The sequence below is a fragment of the Pseudorasbora parva genome, chromosome 12, assembly GCF_024679245.1.
Source record: "Pseudorasbora parva isolate DD20220531a chromosome 12, ASM2467924v1, whole genome shotgun sequence".
In the NCBI taxonomy this organism is placed as follows: Eukaryota; Metazoa; Chordata; class Actinopteri; order Cypriniformes; family Gobionidae; genus Pseudorasbora; species Pseudorasbora parva.
The window spans coordinates 15,060,207-15,068,174 of record NC_090183.1 but is presented as its reverse complement, the minus strand read 5'-3'; positions in this window follow the sequence as shown (position 1 = coordinate 15,068,174).

Genomic DNA, 7,968 nt, shown 5'->3' with positions numbered 1-7,968 from the left:
TATATATATATATACATGGTCTTAATATATATACATGGGCGTCGGAACCATTGTGTGTGGGTGGGACAAGACCCACCCACTTTTTAAGACCAATGAATTGGACCCACTCACTTTTATTGTCTCTAATTCAGCACATGTCTGTTTACCTTGACTACCAATTAACCCAGAAACTTATTAAGAAACTTTTTATTAAACACATGTTAACATTTTTTTAATATTTTCTCTTTTTTTATTGAAAATAAATGCCTTTCCGATCTGATATGTGATGGGGATATGTGATGAGCGAATATGGCTAAAGCCGGATTCCAACCTATGCTCGATTTGCGTCAAAACTTGATGCCATGCATCTTACCCCTACTCTATAGCCACGGTAAATAATACAGTGATTTCTTTAATTTTGTCTGGCCCAATCAATCGTTTAGTAAACGGCACTTTTTGTGTCTGGACACGGAGCATAAAAAAACATGCAACTTGTTCATTATCATTATCTGTGAAACTGTTGATTTCTATGGCAGTTAAATGAATATAGCCTATTTATTAGACTATTGGTATTGACTGGTTTGAGGTCTTTTTTGGTATAGGAAAGGGATATGGCCTCAAACGCACCATAATGCAGGAAATCACATCTATGATATTTTTTTTTTTTTTTTTTTTTTCTAGAGGTGAAAAATAAAAAAAATAAACTCAAACTCAAAAGTCATGAAAAACATGTTCATCTTCCCAAATCAATGTGGCACAACCAATATGCAGCGTAATAATAATAAAGCAAACACTTTATTTTAGGGTCTTAATCAACTTTTTAGTATCTCCCAACGTTCGTGTATTTCTGATGGTAAGTGGAAGCACATTCCATAGCTTGGTTGCTTTGTATGAAAATGCTCTTTCCCCCATGGTTTTGAGCTTACATGAAGGCTGATGTAGTAAAAGAGAATTAGTAGAACGAAGAGAACGTGATGGAGTATAAGGGCTGATGAGATCACAAAGATGTTCTGGTGCAGTGAAGTGCCTTGTGAGAATTTTAAAATCAATTCCTGCATTTATGCGAAGTCAGTGCAATTGTGAAAGCACCGGTGTAATGTGTTCACGGGGAGAAGTACGAGTGAGCACATGAACGGCAGAATTTTGAAGCCTGCTCTGAAGCCAGAATACTGAAGCCTGCTAAGAGATTTAGCTGGAAGGACAGAGAACAAGGCATTACAGTAATCTAACCTAGTTGTAATGAAGGCATGTATAAGCCTTTCTGTGTCTGCAAAAGAGAGAAACAGTCTAAGTCGAGCAATGTTTCTCAGATGGTAAAAAGTAGTTTTAGATATGCGTTTAATGTGTGCTTCAAATGTTAACTGTGGATCCAAAATGACACCAAGATTCCGCACCTGTGAAGTGGGAATTACCGTGCTAGAATCAACAATCAAACTGCTCTTTGACATGGGCGGCAGTGGCTCAGTGGTTCATGTAGGTTGTCTACAAACCAGTAGGTTGGTGGTTCAATCCCCGGTTCCACCTGTCGAAGTGTCCATGAGCAAGACACCTAACCCTAGCTGCTCCCGACGAGCTGGATGGCGCCTTACATGGCTGACATCGCCGTCGGTGTATGAATGGGTGAATGTGAGGCAAAATGTAAAGCGCTTTGGATAAAAGCACTATATAAGTGCAGTCCATTTACCATTTGATCTTCTCAGCCTTACAAGTAGCCACCGCTGTACCAATTTGCGTCAATTCAGTTTTCAGGCCGTACAGCTTCAGGAAGTTATTCTGCATCCAGATACTGATCTCTGCTGGACAACTACACAAAACTATTAATGAGCAATGGACTTTAGGACTAGTGATGTAAATGCACATATCATCTGCATAGCAGTGATACCCAAGACCATATTTCCTGATGATCTGCCCAGGTGGAAGCATGTAAATGTTAAATAACCCAACACTGAACCCTGAGGAACTCCCTGTCGAACAGGTTTGTAATTATGCAAGCTTATAAACTGCACAAGATTCATTAAATAAGACAGAAACCAACTGAATACAGCACCAGAAAGACCCAGCCAATTGCCCAGCCTATCTAGCAGAAGAGAGGGACATACAGTTTAAAAAGCAACACTGAGGTCTATAAGACCAAACTACTGCATGCACCAGAATCTGCCGCAATAAGAAGATAATTTACGACCCTTACTAAAGCGGTCCCAGTACTATGCCCTTTTCTGAACCCAGATTGAAAAAGTTCAAAAAGACTGTTCAATGCTAGGTGATTATTAAAGTGAATAGCCACAACACTCTCCAGAACTTTAGCAAGAATGGGAGGTTAGAAATAGGCCTGCAATTTGACAAATCAGAAACATCACAGCCAGTCTTCTTGAGATGTAACTGCAGCTATTGTTCTGTAGGAACAATTCCAGAACTCAGTGATAATTAGGAGTTTATTGAGGCAAAAGTCATAGTTAACATGTGTTCCCCAAACTAAAGTGTTAATAAAAAACATAAACAATGAAATAATGTCTTAAAGACCCCTTTGACTTTCTGTCAGGGTCAATAAGTCTCCTAATTTCACCTTTTAATGAAAAAGTAAGGGTAAATGTAAAAATAATGAATTCATGATATTTGTAAATATAATAAATTAGGATGCCTACTCACATTTATCTCAGGAAAAATGAAAATATGTTATTACAATTTACTTGATGGTTACATCCCTTACATTTAGTGTTTCCTTTTTAAAAAAATTTTTTTTAATAAAAACGATTTAAAGATTTTTACAAAACCATATATGAAACCAGCATGCCTACAAAGTTAACCTTTCTAAGAACTTGGGATATGCATTTTAAACCGTTTTTACTTTCATTTTGATTATTTTAAGATTAAAGTTTGTTGAACTTTCACCGGTTTCCACCTCTTCCTTTCCATAACAACAGACCTTGTTACAGTATCGCATTATTGAGCAAAATCATGTTTATGAGCTCTCTTTTGTTCCTCTCTGAATCCGCCCCCCTTCCTACCTCCAGTCCTATGTAGATCAATCAAAATACGTTACTGTAAATGTCACAGGACAGCACAAAAGACATTGTTTCAAACATGGAACAGTGCATGGTACCAAATAGTACTGACAGAGGTAATAGGCTATATTGTACTGTAGATAGTAGACAAGCGTTGTTTTTTATCTGTGCTCTTGTCAAAATGCCTGAATTACTGGAAAAACAGTATACCTGATGAGGTTGGGTTGAACTCTCTGTCCAGCCTCTTTCAATGTCAACCCATGGTTTACAACATGGTCAACCAAGGTTGCGTGAATCACATCTGATAAATTTGGTCCCCATCTTCTTTGCCCATGTCCTACTCCAGGTCCACCTCTTCCCCTCTCTATCCCTCTTCCTCTCTCTACCCCTCTTCCACTCTCTACCCTCTTCCTCAATGGGCTCCCCCTCTCATCCCAAATCTTCCTCTTACTGCTACATTGCCTTCCAGATTTCCTTGTCTAATGTAGAGTAAGTCTGTTTAGTGTTTTGCAAAAAGTGTAAGGCTAAGAATGTGCTTCTATAGTTGTGCAGATCTGGGCTGAGGTTTTGCTCCTTGAGTGTCAGAAGATATGGTGATGATTTAAATTTTAGTGTGCAAGTAATCATACAAAAATGTAATCAAAGAACTTTGGCCATGCATTTGCCCGTTTCATACTGTTACTCTCTCTGTTAAACTGTATGCTGGTAGCTGAGAAAATGCTTATAGCTGTTATAGTAAAAACTCATTACTTTTTGCAGAATTACTTCAGTTGCGGTTTGTAGTCATTAATCATATATTATTCTGCTTGTTTTTGCTTCAATCGCCACCATACAGGAAATGGTTTGTCGTGTGTATTTTTCTCCTCCCTGTTGCCTTAATCAAAAACCCAAGGTCTAAGAACGACCTTAAAAAAATACTTAGCATATATCAAAGATGGCGATCGTAACTTTCTCTGCATTTTCTCTGAACTCATTAACACTTTGAAAGAAACTTCCAGGGCCCTTTGCCAGCAGAGTGAAAAATGAGGTGAGGAGTGGCCCCCGACAGAGAGCCGCATTCAGATTCAACGATAGCACTTGATTGGCTGTTCTCACTGATGAGGCCAGCATACACTTTCAGCTCATTGCTGCATCATGCAAACAACTCATACATTTACACCCAAGCCCGACTCTAGCTTTAACCAAGGTCACAGAGCGTGGTGTGCGTGTGTGTGTGTGTATGTGTGTGTGTGTGTGTGTGTGTGTGTGTGTGTGTGTGTGTGTGTGTGTGTGTGTGTGTGTGTGTGTGTGTGTGTGTGTGTGTGTGTGGTGACAGGCAGACATGTTTTTTTTTTTTTTTTTGGTAATAAAACAGTTACTTCTATGTAACATCATTTGCATCTAAGCTCTAGAAAGCTACTGTCAAAGACTGTGCTGCTGAAGGTAAGTACTCCGGCATAGTTTTAGGGTTTAGGTAAAGTGAGTAAACCATTCAGACAGTGTTTTTTTTATTTTTTTTTATTTGGCAGCTCGATATAAAACAAAATGATTTTGATAATATAACCAAGACAGGGACAACAATCCTTGCTTGGTGAATCCAGTGCTTTTAGTCAGACATATGGTGATGATAATTAATCCCAGAACCAAAAGAAAAATAAATAAAAAGAGACTTCATAAATAAAGGGCCAGCTAAGAGCTGGAGGGCTCTCCTGTGAGACACAGAGGAGAGACGAAAGAGAAAGAATTGATCTTATCGTAGGTCCGCGACTCCGCGGTGGAATGAGGGAGGACAGGAGAGTCAGGCCATGCACAGGGAGGAAGAGCTCAGACTCTGAAGATATGCCTGCGGAACTTTTCCACAACGCAGACAGACCCGAGACAATCTGATAGCGCATCTCTGCATTAACATTGTGATGTGGTATGAGGAATGATGCACGGTGATGAGGATTCATCATGTGGCTGTTTTGTTTTGTTGTTTTTTGTGTTTTTTTGTTCTGTTTTGTTTTAGCAAAACAAAGAGAGTTTCACCACTCTCACAGCTCTTTGATAAGACCAAAGAATGCATAACCATCCACAGTGGACAAATGCAACCTAAAAATCACCACCAATGCTGTCATTGCTACACTTATCACAATGTCTATAGAAAATCTTAATAAATGAATGAATAAATAAATAAAGGTAACCGTTGACCTCTTAATCTTCGCCCCTATTTTTGAGAATTTTCTGAAAAGGACATCCAAATAAAAAGATCTGCAGCTCTTAAACTCTATGGTCTATATACATACATATGGTCTTATTTTAAATATTGTTACCCTAGAGCCATAATAACTCAAAATAGTATAGGAACAGAGTAAAACAAGGGGACATATGCATGTAAGTGACTCACGTTTAGTTTTTTTTTTTTCTCTTAGGGAAAAATGTACGAGATTTTAATGTTGAGGTCCTGGAAATAACCTATATATAAAGCTAAATGTCTCAAATTTGAGGATGATTCTCTCAAATTTAGCTTCTGTAAGCTTTTTATGTCCAAAAAAAGTCTAGGCGTCCTTTCAAAAAGGCCAATTATATTAGAACATTTGTAATTGTAAAGAGTGTTTTTTTTTTTTTATTAAAATAAATCTGCAATAAACTGCTAATATAATGCATTTACAGTCCCTGAAAAACTAAAGCAACTATTTACATAATTTACAATTGTAAAAAACGTATTTAGTTGATAAAAACAGTGATTGAAACTGGCTGGCCGCACTGGTGGTAAGCACGGGGTATATTCATTCAATGCTTACGACGTATCTTACAAACACTGCACAAAATAATGTCTTTTGATTCTTTATTACGCCCATCAATCAAACTTTTGCTGGCTAGGCATTGGCTAGGCATTGAATGGCTTTATCCAACGAAAACCATGGCACGTCGACTGACTGCTTTAGTAGCCAGTAACACGCTCCCTTAATATCATGTGTCATCAGAGAGCCTGTGAATGAAGTAGAGTGACCTGGGAGGGATTAATATGACAGGAGCTGTCCAAGGAAGATCATCAGAATAATGATTAGAATAATATCTCATTGAAAATGGACATTGATTACTCTAATACAAAACACTCATGCAAACGACAAGGGTTTTTATTTTTTTTTCCTTATTTTCTCGTTGTTTTGGATTAAAAAGTGGGATGCATTTTGAAGAGTGGACTCTTACACGGACATGTATGCTGTTGTTTTGTGGATTCGTCCAATTTGATCTGCACAATAGTTTATGAAAGATGAGTATTGCGTTTATTATGCTAATCAGGGATGGAAATGAGCACCCGCCACCAGCCAAATGCAGGTGATTTTGTGTGGCGGGTAAACTCGCTTCACCTACCGGCCACCGTGGCGGGTTAATAAAAATAGCATACTGTGTCATCTCTTTGTAAACTTTGTTTAATGCATGCAAGTGCTGCAGTATGGTCAAATATGACCAGTTCACCCGGATGTAGTGCCAGAAGACGCGAATGAGAACTCGCGCGTGCTGTGAAAGGATTCGTCTCTGCGCACTCATCCGGGAGCACACACACGTCTCACAGCGCGCAAATATTGAATTCTCTTTTAAATCTTGCGCTTAAACGGACAAACTCCCTCAAAACGTATTGTCAACATGTCCATCTTGATAAGTATCCAAGCAGACATAGTCAGAATATGCCTTAAGTGAACTCTATACCGTCGAGAAAGATGACGCATATACTGGTGTCTGTTTAATGTCAAGAATGTCATGTTATATATTATATGTTATATAGTCGTTATATGTATACAAAGTATGCTCTATACAGTAGTATGAATGTGTGTAGTATGAATGTAATCCGGACGTGCTACATTCGCCACGTTGTCATTATCACGGCTTCATGTGACATACCAGCATCAGCTGCATCGCTTCACTGCCATTCATAAATCCTCTCCCTACGCCCTCATGGGTTAGTAAAATGTCCATCATGTGCACACCACAGGATCTCATTGGAAGAAGAAGATAATCCGGGTACTTCTTGCCTACACTTTAATGAGTACTGTGAATTCGGCCATACTTCTTTTGTCACATACTGTTTTTTTCGCCAATACTACAGAAAAAACAAACAAATATAATTGCTGCATGAAAAAGTTTATTCAGGCAAGAATTAAAAAGAACAAAGTCAATTCTATATTAGTACTCAAAACAAGCTAGCAGAAACTGAAGCATAAATATCAACGTTGTAACATTTGTAAAACTACTACATTTTCTGATACTGGTGTTCCCATCATGCACGGGGGCTTGTATAATTAAAGAGAATGATTTTGTGCAGTTTCCAGCAGTATTTAGACTGTTTTATCATAGAATATTTTGTTTTGTTAAGTTTAACATGTCATTTTTTGAAAATTTGAATTTTTGGTAACACTTTAGTATTGGGAACACATATTCACTATCAACTACGACTTCTGCCTCAATAAACTCCTAATTTACTGCTTATTAATAGTTAGTGAGGTTTTGTAGCATTTAAGTTTAGGTATTTGGTAGGACTAAGGGATGTAGAATAAAGTCATGTAGAATAAGGCATTAGTTAAGAGCAACTAGTGAAGAGTTAATAACTGAACCTTAAAATAAAGTGTTACCGAATTTTCTACTCAAAATGACACATTCATACTCAAAAACAATCCATTGAATGTTACCGCCATTGTGTACTGTGTACCAAGTGAGGTCTCTGTGTTCAGGTGCCATGTTATGTAGCTAAGGTGTCTACACAATTTTTTTGTAATATTTACTTAGCCATTAATAGGCATTAATGAAGAGTTTATAAATACAGCTAGATGCATGCTTTACTCCTGATATATAAGCATATATATTATGTATTTTAATAATTGTATTTTCCTACTTTATTAATGATCAATTTATCGTTTCTAAATGAAGCATTGCATTATTTACAAAATAGTTATTTAGGGGTCAGTAGTTTACATGATGATTTAGAAAGTGTAAGTAAAAGATTAATAAACTATTTAAATGTACATTT